The sequence below is a fragment of the Etheostoma spectabile genome, chromosome 17, assembly GCF_008692095.1.
Source record: "Etheostoma spectabile isolate EspeVRDwgs_2016 chromosome 17, UIUC_Espe_1.0, whole genome shotgun sequence".
NCBI lineage: Eukaryota > Metazoa > Chordata > Actinopteri > Perciformes > Percidae > Etheostoma > Etheostoma spectabile.
Genome location: NC_045749.1, coordinates 15,641,106 through 15,659,185, shown reverse-complemented (window position 1 = coordinate 15,659,185; position 18,080 = coordinate 15,641,106). Strand labels below are relative to the sequence as shown.

General features: G+C 40.1%; 1 protein-coding gene and 1 long non-coding RNA gene across 37 annotated transcripts in view; one reads left to right on the top strand and one right to left on the bottom strand.

Moving 5' to 3' along the window:
* LOC116704888 (neurexin-1a) overlaps positions 1 to 18,080 on the bottom strand; it is a 261,617-nt gene that overhangs the window by 189,521 nt on the left and 54,016 nt on the right. The window lies entirely within an intron of this gene.
* Positions 13,428 to 17,835, top strand: LOC116704912 (uncharacterized). The gene is made up of 3 exons (XR_004335811.1): positions 13,428 to 13,525; positions 16,403 to 16,406; positions 17,823 to 17,835. It is a non-coding gene; the product is annotated as an uncharacterized LOC116704912 (long non-coding RNA).

The window sequence follows — 18,080 nt, the reverse complement described above, 5'->3', positions numbered from 1 at the left end:
GTGTGTGTGTGTGTGTGTGTGTGTGTGTGTGTGCTTTAAATACTCTCTTGAAAGTGTTCTATGAGCATCACCTGAGGAATTCTAAGAGAAGTGAAGAAAGCTTTTTATTTAAAAAAAAAAGATTTTACTAAAGATTCAAATATATGTCTGAGATAAAAACGGGGAGACATTTATAGCTGGCAGCTGGGCCATTAAACTAAATCTTTTGGTGCAACCCTGCTACCAACAAGAACATTTCTGTAAAGTGGGTTTAACGACTAACTCTTCCAAAAGCAGCATCTTGAGGACTCAATGGCCCTGGAAGAAGACAAGCTAGTCAATCTCTTGACCATATTCAGGAGATTGTTTTTTATCCAATGTGGAAAGCGTTAAACAAAGCCAAATCTCTCCAAGTTTAGAAATAGCAGGGCAATGGCAAGCAATAATAACAATGTGTGACTAAATAACAGGGCATCAAAAAGAGAGAAAAAACACTCAAAAAAACCTATATATGCATGTGAATACCCATGCACTCAGGCAAACTAACACTGTATGAAAACACATACAGCACACTTCACTTTCATTACAGAATCACAACAGCATTATGGTGAAGAGGGAGTGTAATGTGCTGAATACTAATCTGCAAAGCCCAATCCATTTCTACAGAGTAAATCCAGAGGATGTGGAGATGGGGAGTATCAATATCGTCATTTTGATATTAATGTTTAGTACCACTTCACTTAACAAAACATATATATAAAGAGCAGGAAACTAAAAACACGTTTTCTCCTACAGGAAATGAAATGAACCCATCAGCACCGATTTGTCAAATCTTATGATAATATTTGAGTGATTATTTACTATCAAAACCAATGAACTGCATGAACAGGTGTGTGGCAACATTCGATAGCAGCATTTTGTCTGAATGCACCATTTAAAATGTGCTTACAGCAATAAATCTTTGCCATAAGCATCTTAACAAGCTGCTCAATTTGGAAGTACCCTTGTCAAGGTTGCCAGCACAGATCTAAAGTGTGCACTGCGAGGGTGCGACAGAGGTTACTGTCCACTTTTAATTACTGGAGTGGAGGGACGCAGTATCTGACTGTAAAGGACTAGCATTTGGCAGATGTCTAATTTGAGCCACATACATGGAGACATTCCTCCGACAAGAGCAAAGTCAAGAGGCGCTGAGGCATGTCATAGCAGAGAAATAATTCATGTGCTAATTACATTGCCAGTGTGTCTCAGGATGATTTTTTGTGCAGAGCTGCTCTTGTCTTCCAGCTCTCAGCTCAGAGATCCACTCTGTCTGACACAGCATGAATCCTTAATAGTGGGCAGACACCCAGACACATCAGCAAAGACACTTTCTTATCCTTATCCTCGGTGCTCATCCCTCATTGCCCGGACAAGGCATACATCATCTTAAGTATTAAGCTTCAAAGCTTCAGGTTGTCCTTGCTTGGACTGTTTGTCATGCAAGCAAGGAACTGCACTGCCATTATCTGCCATTTGGATGGTTTGATTAATTGTGTTTGCTCATTTTGACTCATCTAGTATTTGAACACAATGGAAAAGCCATCACTGCTAATACAAACATAAATCAAAACATGTATGAGTACATTCCTGTGTATTATGTATATTATGTTTAAACATTAAAACAGAGATTGTCTTATGTTTTTTGTAATATAAAATGAAAGACAGAAAGCAAAGAAAAAGGGACAGAAAGAACCAGAGTGAATCACATCGGCTTTTTGTTACCAAATGTTGCCACCACTATCATGAGTGGAAAAAAACATGCTGAAATGCAAAAGTGAGTGATGTGAAGTTTTCTACTTAAGATGTACAGTCGCGCTGCATCGTATGTCAGCAGCACTCAGACCTCAATAAAAGTAAAACTACTTAATCAGCTGTGGCGGAAACACTTACTGGGGTATTTTATGAGCTGCCAAAAATAATTAAAGCATATCATTTGTAAAGTCATCATCATCTGTGGGTCACTGCCCTAACCTTCATTTCAAACCAGATGAGAGCATGAATATGGAGGTACAAATAAAGAAGCCGTTATCCTAAATGTTTGTAAAAAATGATGAGCATTTAGCACATCAGAATAACTTATATGTGCCTTTCAAGAACAACCAGACCTTGTATCAACAAAGGTCCTATCCAATGATTTAACAAATGTAAATAAAGAGTATAGAAGTGAAAATAGATGTTTTCCATTTGAATTTTTATTCAATTGGCAGTTTGATAAGTTTAGGTCCCAGTATGTAAGAAAACCACATTTTCCTGTGATGTCTTTGCTGTAGAATCTTCCTAGCATCATGTCTGCCAGTGGCACAGATATATACTTTTGTTCTTTCAGTTCCAAAGTCAACACAATGCGATCAGATTGTTCATTCATGCCTTTCATACTCTGACACTGGTAAAGTGGCCTGTCTGTCAGGACCAGTTCTTTCAGGTGCAGTGAGGTGAACTTGAGATAAATGTATCCTGAATCTAAACCAAATTTTCCTGGCACATCACCTCCACTCTTTCTTACTCAGACAAGAAAAGGGAACAAAGAGCCCTGCAGTTTGGTGTTGTGCACAACTTTTTTTTTTCTTTGTTTGTTTTTTAAATTGGGTTTTGTTGTCAGATTTTTAGTGGTTACTCAACAGAGGTTTGCCAATAGCCATTTGTGTTAACTCCCCCGTGGTGAAAGAACACGGCACAGCGCGCTGAGCAGCATCATTGCATGTTTAAAAATGTGCTCCAATGAACAAATCGCTGCAGGACAGTGAAGCTTGACAGAATCCCAGCATCACCTCGCTGAGCTGCTGGGCAAGGTCACCAACACCAGAGTGGGGATTTTTTGTTCTCGTTGGCTAAAGGATGGCAGTAACTTTCATAGTTATATTTATAACATTTACACTTTGCTTTACTTTGGCTATCTATTGTATTCACGAAAAACTAGCTGATAAAACAGCAGCTGTGCAATTATTTTCTTTCACTGTCGACTGGGTAACAACTGTCCCAAACATATCCTGCAGATACATGGGCTGTGTGATGTTGCACGGATACATACACCGAGCAATTTCCCAAGGACCTACTGTGTGAATTTAACATCAACACACCCAGTGCCATTTTCCTCCCAAGTTGCCTGTTGCAATGCCAGCACAGTACTGAGGGGTATTTGAGTAAGAAAAGACAATTCACTCCCCTTTGTGTCTCGCAGAGAGCCTCCAAGCTATGAGTAAGAGCACCCTGAGCAATCCTTAGCACTAGAGAACCAGACGCACAAGTGTTTGTATTTAGCGAAACACAACATAGCAGTGGAATTAAAAACTAGGTGAAAGCAAGCAGAAGCGGAGCATTCATACAGTGCTTTCACCGCACCACTTAAAACTCTCTAAAGTTGTGCTAAAAATAAAGACTACAACGCTGTATGTTCACTTAACAGGTGATTGGGAATCATGGTCCTGCTTTAACAGCTTTTTGACAAATAGGAGGATAAACAAATATTTAGACTGATTAAACAGCCCTGCAAGGGAATTTAAAGCTAGAAGCAACTGTGCTATTGTTAATCTATTCCTCAGTTTTGCTGTCGACTTTATCAGATCAGTCCATCGCTCTAATTGCATTGACGCTGTTGTCCTCACTAGGATTTGTTTACAGAGGGTTGTCTAATATGGCCACCCCTCCTTCCACTTCGATCACCTTAGTGATTGATAGTGGCAGGACCTCCCCCAGCTCCCCCCTCCACACACACACCTTTATCTACAGGGGAAAAAAGATGCTGACCTATGGAGGGAAAATTACTCAATTTTGGGTGTTACTGTTTCTACAGCACTATGGCCCTGCTGACAGGAGACCAAGGTCATTTCATAATGGGTTGTCCAGCTGCCACTGTGCTGTCAACAGGCCTGAGTGATGAAGGGGAGTGTAGCCAGTTATGGTGACAGGAGTCAAGGCTACTGGAGCTTGATAAAGATCAGCCTCTATCAGGAGTGAAAAAGGCAAAGAAAGAGGGATAGAAAAAAGATGATCCTGCATTTTGCCCCCTAAGCCTTCAAAGCAGTGACAAATAGATCTGCTTTGTAGCTTGCGTCTGCGATGCCTTTCTGTTTTGCATTCTGCTGGGAGCTGCAACAGCCATGCCATAAGAATAAATGCATGTGATTGGCAAGAGCAGTCATCACAGTGCAGCAGTACCCTGAGAAGTATTGACTGTGTTACAGCTCTTTTCTCAGGTCACTGTCAATCCTGTCAGTCCTATGAATTGATCAGTAGGGGTTCACATCCATCACAGTGACTCATCCAGTGCAGACAGGATGTTGCGCAGTTCAATTTGTTCCACCCCCTGGGCTGAAGTAGATGAAAGTTAGTAGTCTGTGTTTGTTTCCTTTTTCTTGTATCTCGACCATATATATATATATATATATATATATATATATATATATATATATATACCATATTGATTTTTGCAGACAGTGTCTGTGTCTGGCCCTGATCTACATTTCTGACCTTTTAATCTATCCAATAAAATAGTAAGAAGAGAAAAATAAGAATACATTAAATCAGTATTTAATTTTAGATTTCAAAGGTTATGTAGAGCACACAACAGCATAAATAAAGCATTGCAATGCTCTGCAACACCACATTTTGCTTTCAATATTGCAGCAACTTAAAGAACGAGGAAGCCATCCATATGGTAGTAAAATGGTTTATCTAATACATCTAATAAAGACAGTAGAAACAATCTCAATGCAATTCCTCAGCTAAATAAAACAGTATTATAGTACTGTGAGGGGTACAGGGAATCAATTTAAAAGTTGTATTGCTTCCAAAGAAAAATCTGCATTTCCTCCTTATGTAATAAAATTGATATTCACAAAAATACTTTTTTTTGGTTTAGCCATTTAACCCCACAAATGGTTGACATAACTCAAATGACTGTGGGCGTTTGTGGGAAGGTGTGGGGGGGTTGGGGGGAGCGGCAAGAATCCAGTAAGTCAAATAATGCTGTAAGTCACAAGAAAACTCTTTCCAGTCTGTGCATGTGTATTTTCTGTTAAGCCGTCTGCTTTGTACTCATACAATGTTATCCTGGAGGAGACTCGGGACTCAGAGGGATTTTCTTGTTTCAGCAGTTTAAAGACAAAGGAATGATTCAATATGTAGACTAATTCTATTTCATTATTGCTGTGACAAACAAATATACAATATTTGACATACATACAGAATGCAAAAAACACATCCTACAAAGTGCATAAAAATGTGTGTGTGTGTGTGTGTGTGGGTGGGTGTGTGTGTGATCCCATGCCTTTACTAATAACTCATAAGGGAAGGATTCCATTTCTACAGCATAGCACACTAAAAGCCTAGAAATTTACAGATTAATTAAAAGAACAAGGCTGCCTTTGCTGTTCCTCTGAAGTGTGCTCCAGAGACTGGTGAAGCGGCCCTAACAACAGTCCCAGCATGTGCTTCTTTATGCTTCTTTAAGAAATACATACGAGACAAAGAGGGACAGGGGAAAGCGCAAACTGTTCGGGAGGATAATTTTAATCATTTTATTCCCCTTTTTCCAACTGTGTTATTCCCCCGCTCTACATAAAACACTGTCGCTATGATCCACATGTACCATTGCAAGTCTGCAGCTCGGTATATTTATTCTGCTTTTCTCATCATAGAATTTAAGTGGAATAAAAACTGATTACATTAATTAAACCTGCTCTCTTGTATCATTATGTCACATAAACACTTTTTGCGAGGTACAGAGTAAGTCCGCTTTCTGGCAGAAAGTGTGATAGAATGAAAGGATCATGCTTTGTGTGCTATGTTCTAGAGAGTCCTTCTCTTGCACTCTCCATCAGGGCCATAGCCCTGGGTGAATGAGCCTTTTTACCTATCTGCAGCATCCAGCCACCTGCCATTGAAATCACGGCTGTTTCCGCCATATGCCTCAATGTTCTGCCAAGCCGCTCCGGTCTGTTCTGCCTTGAGCAAATTTCATTATGGGATGGCTGGGAGTGCTTGGTGCTGCTCATTAAGGCTATCAGCGTGGCACGTAACCGTTTGTAACACGAGGATGCAGGAGGTTGAATTACCCCAGCACAGAAGATCGCTTAACAACTTTCAACAATTATTGTATAACTTTTGTTCAGAAATTAGGGAATGATGACATATGGTCTTGAATTTTAAGATGAGATGCTGAGTTAGTTAAGAGTATGATTACAGAGGGAAATGTCTAACCTTATACCATTGGCAAGGAAGATGGCTGGCATTTCACCGGACATGTCAAACAAAGATTCAATAAAAAGAGTTTAACCATCGTTCTTAAATCTTTGCAGAATGTATATTAAAGTGATATTATGTCACTTTTGAAACAAGATTCAACACATCCCTCCTCTTACAAATGAATAGATGAATTATAAGCAATAAAAAGCATCATTGCTCAGATAAATACATTAAGGGTTTTGATGCAAAAGGGTTAAGGGTTTTGACGCAAAACTCTTAATTGGTCTAGTTTGACCATGATAAGGTTAGCTGTTAGAAAGGTACTGCTATGTAACTGACTGTGCTACTGTTGCACTATATTTTAGCATTACCATTACTATCCTATAAATCTCACTTGTGACCAAAGTTACATAACAGCTGCAATACTGCTTGATGCTATGGTAGGTACAGTATGTGATAACTCCCACTGAAACAAAAAAAGGAAATTAATTCAATGTTGATCTGCACATTTTTCATTATATGTATACAACACTGACTCAACTACATGCTGTTTTAGCTTTTACATGGCAATCCTAATCTGCTGTGCTGTATGTGCTAAACAACTAATACACTCCTGGCAGACTAATCTGGCTATCTGGCACATAACGTGTTTAATAAGACTGAATAAAAGCTGATTCACTACAAGATAAGGCATCCTCCAGTATCATACATGAGCCAGTGTTGAGTCGCCATGAGGCAGTGGCAGTTGTCCATTAACATGGTCAGCATACAGCCAGATGGAGATGAGCCACAGGGATCAAACGGAGAGCTCTGCTGCTGGAGGTATCCTGCCAGCTAACACCCACCACCTCTGACATTTCACTTCCGCACCACTCTATCTCCTCACTACCCTTGAAGAAGAAATGAGTTCACTTTGCTCAGGTATTACAGTCACGGGGCTCAGAGATAATTCAGAGCACCAAAACAACAATAGCGTATGTCCTGTCTTTTGCATTGTTTACTCATGATTCAATCCTAATTTGTTTTCTCATGAAAAAAGGCCAATCTGTGGCCTGTGCATTGAAAAGGAAGAGCTTAGCCTTACTGTGTTTTAACATGATGTTCACTCAGCCATAGCAGTGCCATGCACCCGGAGCCATCACAGTGCATCAACCCCTGGATACTGCCTGGCACTGTCTCACTGGACTGCAATTGCAGACTGCTTCTAGTCCTGAGGGCCAGCAGACCTCAAGCTGGCCGAGGCAAGGGAAGTCAGGGTCAAACAATGCTTAAAGAAACAACACTGAAAAAGAGATAGATGTGTTTTTTGTGTTTGTTGTGTATGTAAGTGATCCATGTTGAAATGTGAATCGATTGGATGAGATACAATTGAAACCAATCAATGCAACTAGTTATTTACTGGTTTTAACTGTCAATACGCAAGTGGTTCTAAGGCACATATAGGCAGTGGTGGATTTGTCCAACATTTATGTGGTGAGAATAAACTAAATTGTCAGTTTAGAGACAAAGCACAAAGCTCAGCCTTGATTTGTGGGCAATATTTTGCTTAATCATCTGAGCAGTGTTTGGCAGTTTCAGGGCCTGTGCTGGAACAAAGATACTGATGGATTGGAAGGTGCTTGGATGTGGCAGGGTCTCTGATGATTAACATGGTTCATCTGCAGGCTCACATTAGTAATACTGTACCCTGGTGTTGCCCGGGAATTAGAAAATAGCAAAGTTAAACATTTAAAATGTAATTAACAAAATAACAAAATTTGGAACTTGCTATAGAATGGGTAAAATTGAAAACCCAATCAAGTTTCTGTTTAACCCTGCATTAACCAATTTATTTTGGTCACATGGGGGCAGCTCTCGTCAATCACCTTTTAGGTTCATGTACTTTTTAACACATGTAGTTAATAAGAAGCAACACAGATTTAATTTGGAGTTGGGTTTTTGACCACCTGGCCAACTTATTTGTTTAACATTATTTCTTGGGCTTTTTGCCTTTAATTGAGAGGACAGCTGTAGACAGGAAAGGGGGAGGGAAAAGGGGGACGACATTCAGCAAAGGGCCACAGATTGTAATTAAACCTGGGCCACTGGGGTAAGGACTGAGCCTTGGTACATGGGGCATTCTAGGAGCTCACCTGGTTTAGTGTGCACTCAGTGTGTCTGTATGTCTTTTGATGTTGGGCAGGTAGTGAACAGTTGTTGTTTTTTTAGAGATTTTTGTCTGACATGAGCAACCTGCTTCAGCCAAAAATGAACATACACCAAAGCATTAAGGTTGTGATCCAGAAAACCAGTTTGCCTCAGGTAAAAGAAGCAATGAAGCTCTGGCAAATACATTACAAATTATCATTTGATCCATTGTTATCATACAAAATATTAATTTTATGAGTTTTTTTCAACATTAATACACCCCGAGCCCCCCCCCAAAAGCTACAGACTCAGGAATGGCAGATACTAAGAAAAGCTCTTTGTGGGACTGGCTCTAGTGGCTGTAATTTGGCACAAAGGCTGAATTTTGGAAAAGAGACTTCAGATATGGTATTAAGGGACCCCTAAGGTCTATATAAAAGCATGCAAAGATCACCATGTCATAGGACCTTTAAATAACCAAAAGATTTTACCTTAGCTTGCAAAATGGCCTGCACTGAGGAAGACCATATTTAACACTATAAAAGCTTAAACTCTCTTTTTTATTTCAATCCAGAAAACTGTCCGCTCAGATCTTATGATAGCAGCACCTTTTCAACAACAGAGGAAAACTTTCTAGACTGGAATTGAACCTGAGCCAATCCAACAATGTGGATGACAGCACAATCAAAATGGAAGTATTGGGTTTTACAGACAGTGATAAACAGTGAAAGTGTCTCCATCCAAGAACCTCAGGCAAACAGCAGTAATCACAGGGGGGGCATGATGGGTTGCACTCAGGCATGATGAAGGGTATGACTTTACATCCAAATGACCCACACCAGCAGCTATCAGCTCTACACTGTTAGAGAGGCAATCCACACTGACGTCTGCCCTCATTCACTGCAATGCTTACAAAGATTAAAATAGCCAAACAGCTTTAACAGAGAGAAAGCCAAGGGATACAAGGCTTGAGGAGATAAGTCATTTGTGGAATCTCTGCTCTCTTTGTTGGCCCTTTTTCAGAAACCAAGACTGTCCTTTTCTTGTGACCCCAGGGAAGCAGTCTGTCAGGCAGGACTGACACCAAACCAATGTCTAATGGCTCTTAAGCTATAAATATGGCCCTGGAGTTGACGGCCTGGATCTACGGTTCCCCATTATCTTGATTCATTCCACCCCAAAAGGAATGACTTTGCAATGTATTGTGGCCAATGATAGAGGAGATTTCTGACGGATCCACAGACATGCCCCAGCGAATTGCCAACTGGATGAAGCCAAATTGTCTCAAATTAACACTAACAGGTCTGCTTGCACAACCTGTTACAAAAGAGCACCATAATAGGCTCTTAGATGGATATTTAAATAAAACAAGCTTTTTATATGAGCACCCAGATAATTTAAAGTGCATTTAAACACCACTTATAAAACTTTCAAAGTGTGTCCCTTGCCCCCTGCTTTCTTTATGCCGGCCTTGCGGACAGATATTTCTGGAGGACATTAATTGAAATATGGGGCAAGAGCCTGTTGGTTGAGCGGCTGGTCTTTTAGAAGGATGCTAATGCATTTCAGCAAGATCAAACATGCAGAGTGAGAGATGAGCTTGATAAATATTTTACTGTTTCTTTTTGTGCCATTAAAACATACATCTGTTTGTGCCTGCAGCTTTGGAGATCAGGAACATTTCCCAGTAAGATTTTAAGAAGAAGCATCAAATCCTGTCCAAAATGAAAAATTAAAAAGTGTAATAATAAAGTAACATGCATAGTTTCTGAGTTTACACTAACTCACTCGTAGGGAGTTGGGTTTGAAACTGGAGGGTCGCTGGTTCAAGTCCCCGTACGGACCATAAGTATGGAGTGTGGATTGGTAGCTGGAGAGATGCCAACCGCTCAGGGCACTGGTCCAGCACTGGCAGCCTATTCACTCTGACATCTCTCCATTTGTACATGATTAGGTCCTGAGCATGTGTGTGTATTTCAGGTCTATGTGTATTGATTACCAACAAACAGAGTGTAAATTGTAATTTCTCCCACTGGGGATCAATAAACAGAGTAAATTATTATTTCAATGTAAAATTGGACTAAAAATTAAACATTTAAAAATAGAGAATCACAGCAGTGTCCATTTGTACTCTTTGACTGGTTGACAGAGGTGGAGAGCCTAATGCCATGCTCAACCTGATGGCAATGATATTTGTTCAGCAAGTCTTTGGTCATAAACCTATGGAGCCCCAGACGTGACATGGAGGAAAAAAACAAAACATGTACTGGGGACCAACACAAAACTCGAGATCTCGACTTTCATGGAGCAAAAAAAAAAGATGAAGAAAACAAATTTAGTCAGGGCACAAACACTAAACCTGAGCTCTCGAATTTGAAAGTCAAGATTTTTTATTTTTATTCATTAAGTATTTTTCTTTTTTTTCCACAATGAAAGTTGGGATCTCAGTTTATATCCTTGATGGAAATGACAAATTTAGCAAGTGTTTGGTCAAAAACCTAAAGAACCCCAGAGGTGACATGGAGGAAAATTAATTAAGTAATTAATAAAACTTGAGACCTAGCTAAACAAAGTCAAGATCACGCAAAAGTGTTAAATGTTATATATTTTTTTTCTTTGTTTTTTCACCCCCTCAATGTCACCTCCGGGGCTCCGTATAAACCCAAGTAGGATATTGGACAAAACTCGAATTTTGAAAATTGTTGTTCTGAGACAGTCTGCAATATCCAGTCTCTGGTGGCAACGTCAGATGCACATCTACCACCCCTTACTTTTCACCACAGTATAAAGTGCTACATGAAAAACTTTATTTGACACTAAAGATTAGCATTATACATGAATCATGTGCCGCACAATCATCTACAATGAACAAAGTTTCCATGGAGATCAGCCTTCTTCAAAATATGTACTCCATTCCAGGAATTCCAGATCATTACATAAGAACAATACTACAGGACAATCATTTCTACAGGAGAGTGTGAAATTTGTCTTGCTGAGTGTCACGTGGTCTTTGCAGTGTGCAGTGTCCCACTGCTTTTTAAACAACCATGTCATTAGATTACACCATTGAGTGTGCAGCTTTAGAGAGTCAATCTTTCCTTTGTGTGTCTGCTCATAAACGTGTGCTGCTATTGCAGTGGTGGCCAATTACAGTGCAGATTAATGTTGTTGACAGAGAATTTATTCATACAAGGTAGTGGGTGCCCAAGCGTTCCCCCAGGCCCTGGGAAAAGAGGTGCACTCTATGATGTTGTGCCAGGGATAGAAACTTCATTACTCACAGCAGAGGCTCTGCCACCAGTGTGAAGACAAAGAGAACGGGAAGAGATGGGGGAAAATAAAAAAAAAGCAGCAGAGAACAATGTAACATACCAAAATTGCAGCCTAGCTTTGCCCAGTGACAAAAGTGCATAATAGTTGGTATTTATCGGCTAGTGTAATGTAAAAAGCAACACTCTGAGGGACTAATGAAAATGTGATAGACGTCTCTATCCTCCTCTCTCCCTCCTGTCTGTGCCTTCAGCCACAAGGTTACCTGTGTTAGCCTTGGCCCTAGTTTCTCAATCCCCTCCCAGCTTAGTATGCAGAGCATCCCAGCTGCCCTGCAGACCACAGCTCACTGCCAAGACAGCGAGCAGCACAGGAGGGCAGGCCAGCAGCTATAAAAACAGGATAGATGAAGGCGGGGGTGGGGGGGGCCTGAGCCAATGGCAGACTGCAGTGGAACAAAAAGCAGCCACCTAACTGGAGACTATCGTAGTTCAGTGTATCCCATACCATACTGTGTGCTGACATCATCAGACAAGACCAGGGACTTCTAGATGAGAGGCTAAGGAAATATGCCTGCATGTCATAGAAGGCCTAGGATCGTTCTCGTGGCTAAAGATGCTGACGGGGTGAAATTGAACTGTAAAACAATGTGCAACGCCTTGCTACCAGTGTACTACTACATCACACATCATGACACCTTATCAGAGTGAAATACAACCACTGTGTTGTGTTTATACATTAATGCACCTGGAAACTGTAAAATCCTCATAATTTATTGGGGCTAGTCTATTAAAAACATTGAGAACAAACAATAATATATATTGCAATATAGTCTAATTTAATTCCTTGTACTGTATGGCAGTATACAGTCTGTTTACTTTTACAGCCCCTATTCGGATGCAGGACAAGGACAGCCGCCCCACAGCCCTGCGTCTGGTCATGCTTCCTCATAGCTTGTCACAAACCTCAATTGCAGATAGTAAATGAAGCCATAAATTTGATGGAAGTCCATAAACGGGGCTTTTAAATTGGCATGCTGTTTTTCCTCTCTGCTGAATAATGACAGGGAGCACTTTAACACTAGTAAGACTCAGGGAGATGTTTTTTTGGTATTTATTTTCCAATTCCCTCTCATATCATCAGTCTGCATCGCATCACTTCCTTAGCACGTTCAATAATTTCAGGAAATAGCCCGGCCGAGATGCAATCTTACACTGGAGCTTAAAAGGTGTGTTTTTGTGCGTCTGTGTGTATGTCTCTGTCGGCACGTCTGAGCCTCAGCAAAGACCTTTTATTTTTGAATAAATAGCAGTGGATCACTTGCAGACTAGAGTGATAGACAGATAGATGAACCATTGCCTGCTGAGATGGGGGAGCAGATTTGCACATTGTATCCCTTCAATCCCTCTGTCTGTGGGGGAAAGTGCCATCTCAGCATGTTACTGGCAGGCGGAGGCAGGCTGCGGAGTTTACACGCCTACTCACGTAAAGCACCCTCCTGGCTGGCCTGTCCCTTGTCTGTCACAAGCACCATGTGGTGGGCTCCAGAAGCAGCCAGCAGCTCCGCTAAACATACTGTGCATCTAACATATTACATTTCAAATCTTACTGTCATGTTTCTAATTTGCATCACCGTGATATCATAGTTTGCAGCAGTAACAAGACAGAATTTAGTCCAATACTGTTTTGGTCAATTCTCAATGAAAGCTTCACAGATATGTCTGGAGTATCACTCCTATCCTAAAAAATAAACTAAATTGCATTGTCAATTAAATTTTGAGGAAAAACGTCCTGGATTACACAACCGCTCCTCGTATGGGAGCATAAAGCAGTGTTGCGGACATTACATTTTTTCACTTTAGTATTTTTCATTTGCCCTGCACCTGCCTGAAGGTGGGATGTGCACACAATTTATTTTATAATTGTTGGACAAAACATTTTTCCCTTGAAAGAGAAACTGAAAATGCAGTTGTACTGTAAGGGAATGTGATTTTTAGAAGACAGGGCTTCTCAGTGTAACCTCTCATATCTGCCCTTGGCTAGTCCTATTAATTGCGTTGACTGTTTTAAGATACTGGAGCCCCTCACACCCTTACTGTGTTCCTTGGTGCAGTTTTGTTCAGATTTCAGCAGATTTCCTATGGATACTGGGATACAGCTTTATGTTGCAATATAATTTTTTTGCTCACTGGGTCAGTCCATACTTTTAGACTATTTATTTTACATTGAACGCATCAATTGATTTTTGTAAGTGGGCTCCTGATCTGTTTGTATATTTAGCATGCAGACGCTGTAACACATTCTTGGCAAATTATACCCTGATCAACGGTTGTTAGCCGTACTACACCCACAAAAGGAAGAGGGGTGGAAAACTGATAGCTAAACATGGATGTAGAAATACAGCTCTCAAAATTAAATTATGAAGGAAATGCACCCGACACATTTGTTAGGATACGCATAATTCATTTTTTGAAAAAGAAACTGAATGTACACCTTTTTGTTGACAAGAAAACTCCACAGGGTGCCTACAATTGTGTATCCCTGCACAGAATCCCTGTCTTCTACACGACATGTACCCATTTCCAACAAAAAAAGCTTTTCTTTAGGAGACAGTGTTGCAGAGGTCATTTTCATCCCAGTAATTGTTTTTTTATCTGTTGAGTTTCTCTCATTATTGCGATGTATCATATCCTACGTATATTGTTCATACTGTGTAAGCTGCCTCTATCCAGATAACAATAAACGTACACATAGTAGTTGGATGGAAGATGGGAAACATGAGCTTGACAAATGACCAGTAGTAACACTACTCCATTGACATAACTGACGAGGTACTGTTAAGGAAAATTATTCAAAAAAGAGAAGAAACATATAAATAATTGTGCCATTACACTGGAAAAAAAACAACAGAGAAAGGGCCTGAGGAGGCAGAGTCAAGTAAATATTGGGGAGGAGATATTGTGCACACCATGATTAAGTGAATGGGCTGCCAAACACACACTCATTTGTCGGCTCCAAAGATGAAAAAATGATCAAATGTTTAATTATTTTGCCACTTGTTACACTTTCCTGGAATCCATTTCGAATATTTACACAGCAACAATAGCATCCCACCAACACATTATGCATATCTGAATCTCTCACTCCCCTTTGTAAGTACATTTATCATTTTGAAAATCTGCCAAAGTTACAGGCTTAGCCCCTGCTGAGTTAAGTAAAGTACTAACGAATAGCCAAGTGCAGGAGGAGGACGGTTTCATCCTTGAGTCACAAGGAAGGCTAAGTAAACTAATTAAAAAATATTGCTGGGTGCGTGCTGTGTTCAAGGGGAATGGGTTTGAGCTTAATGAATGGCTTAACATCAGGAAACATAGCTGGGGGCACAAACACACTGAAGCCCTGTGACAAAACTTGTGTGACTGCTGCATCACCTTTGCTATTTAAGTTTGTGTCCGTTCATGTGTGTGAACAAAGGAAAAAAAGAGTGTGTATTCGTCCTGTGGTGAAGCCCTCCATAGTTGGGGTGGATGGTTGGCTGCACTAATCACAATGCAAAGGAGTCTCTAGGTGACTGGTACATCAATCTGACATGGCTCCTCAGGCAGCTGAGAGGAGACAAGGCCCTGCCAACTAGTGCCATTCCATGTGATTCATTATGCCAGTGGGCAAAAGAAAGAACCCTGTTGCATAGTAAAACTGACACCTAAAGAGAGGAGGTTAAAAGAGGAGGAAGGCATGAAGGGTAGGGGGATATAAAACGTAAAGTAATTAAAAAAAGCTGAAATTAGAAGATTCCTGCAGTTATTTCTCTGTGGTGGCCCTTGTTACAAAAATATCACTGTTGTTATTGTCCTCCATAACAGGACAAGGGCAATTTTCGCCTCCACCGTAGTCTTTGCTGCCATGGTGTTACTGTAACAGCAACAAGAAACACAGTACACAAAGGGTTGCCTGGCACATGGACTATACATTACTCTAGTGAATGTATTACTGTTCTTTAGAGGCTACTGTAATGTTGTGAAGTGTTTAGAATTTAAGCTGTTACAGTGTGTTAGCTCAGCATAATGGGTGCATTACAGCTCTAGAGCATCTTTTGTAAGATCGTGTTACATAACATTGTTTTTATACATGGTAAAGCCTTAATGGGAGATGGAAATGTGACCAATTTAGCTCCTCTAATTTTAATATAAATCCTCAAATGAAAATATATAGCTAAACCCCTATTTTAAGGAGAAAACAAGTAATTATATAATAGGGAAAGGTTCCCTGTCCTGCATGTGTATCTGGCATGTGAGTCACGTTTGTAAATGCTATCTAGAGTTACTTTGATTTTGTTCATGTCAAAACACGGAAATGTACTTCTACCTCTAAGTGCACCTAAAACCAACCACTTCTCATTTCCCTGTAGGAGACCGATTGGACTTTGGCAAGATGAGACATCAAACACAGTCACTTACCCTTCTTTCCTTTTTGACCAGAAAATAGTAATATTCATAATCATTTTCATAGTAATTTTCAAGGAGAGTGAAGTACCACATACTGTACATGCGTCTACGTTGTAGTCCTTTTGCTGTTGTGCATTAAATAAGCTGAATTGCAGACAATATATTTCTCTTAAAGCAGTTTTAGGTGCTGCTGGAAACATTTGTAACTTCATCAGCACAGTATAGAAACCAGGATGAGATTGTGGAGCAGAAGCAAATTCACTTCTAGGGCTGTATAACTCTCCTTCTGTGACAGATTCAATATGCATCTCAATACAAACTCAATAATTCATAGCACCTTTAATATATTTGAGGAGGTAAGTTTGATATGATTCAATTCAGGCCTGCAATGCAATTTGTTTCAGTTTACTTCAAATGTGGTTTTGTTCCTTATTTCAAGGATCTTTTAGAATAAATCAATCTAAAAATTCCTACAGAACACAGAAGCATTACTGTACAGTATGTGTGTCTTTTGTTGGACAGAAGCCTGCTGGGATTCCTTCAAATTTGACTATAATCCTGATGCATTCATTTAAAGCATCTAGTTATACAGTGAGGGCTCAAAAGTTTGGGCACCCCAGGTAAAAATTTGTATTCATGTGCATAAAGAAGCCGACAAAAGATGGAAAAATCTCCAAAAGGCATGAAATGACAGATTAGACATTTGTATAATATGTCCCAAAATGTTAGATTTTATTTCCATCATTTACACTTTCAAAATAACAGAAAACAAAAAAATGGTGTCTTCAAAAGTGTGGGCACCCTGCAGAGTTGATACCTTGTACTGCCCCCTTTGGCAAGTATCACAGCTTGGAAACGCTTCTTGTAGCCAGCCAAGAGTCTTTCAATTCTTGTTTGAGGTATCTTTGCCATTCTTCCTTACAAAAAGTCTTCCAGTTCTTTGAGATTTCTGGACTGTCTGTCACGCACTGCTCTTTTAAGGTCTATCCATAGATTTTCAATTATGTTGAGGTCAGGAGATTGTGAAGGCCATGGCAAAACCTTCAGTTTATGCCTCTTGATGTATCCAAATGTGAATTTTAAGGTGTGTTTAGGATCATTTTCCATTCGTAGAAGCCAGCCTCTCTTTAACTTCTGCGTTTTCACAGATGGCATCAAGTTAGCGTCTAAAATTTGCTGAAATTTTGTTGAAGCCATTTTTCCTTCCACTCGTAAAGTCTTCCCTGTGCCACTTTCTTCTCCAAACGTACCTTTGCTCATTCCGGCCCAAAAGTTTTACTTTAACCTCATCGGTCCACAGAACTTGTTTCCACAATGCATCAGGCTTCTCTATGTGTTCATTTGCAAACTTCAAACGATGATTTTTGTGGTGAGGACGTAGAAGAGGTTTTCTTCTGATGACTCTTCCATGAAGGCCATATTTGTACAAGTAACTCTTTATAGTGGAATGGTGTACCACTACTCCAGTGTCTGCCAGGTCTTTCTGGATGGATCGTGCTGTCAATCGTGGGTTTGGACTTGCTTTTTTCACATTCCTGCGAGCTGTTCTGTCTGATATTTTTCTGGGTCTTCCAGAACTTACTTTAACTTCCACTGTTCCTGATGACTGCCATTTCTTAATTACATTCCAAACAGAGGGTATTGGCATCTGAAAACCCTTTGCTATCTTCTTATAGCCTTCTCCTGCTTTGTGAGCGTCAACTATTTTCAGTTTTCAGTTTTCTAGAGTGCTTAGAAGAACCCATGGTGCTGATTGTTGGGGCAAGGTCAAATGAGTCTGGGCATTTAAAACCTTAAGATTGACATCACCTGGTCTTTTCAGACAATGATTGAAAACAATCCATGACGCTGTCAGGTCTCACCTTTCCAAAGGTGGCAGTGCATGCCATAAACTTTGCAGGGTGCCCAAACCTTTGCAGATGCCATTTCTTTGTTTTCTGTTATTTTGAAAGTATAAATGATGGAACTAAAATCCATTTTTTGTGACATATTTTACGAATGTCTAATCTGTCATTTGATGCCTTTTGGAGATTT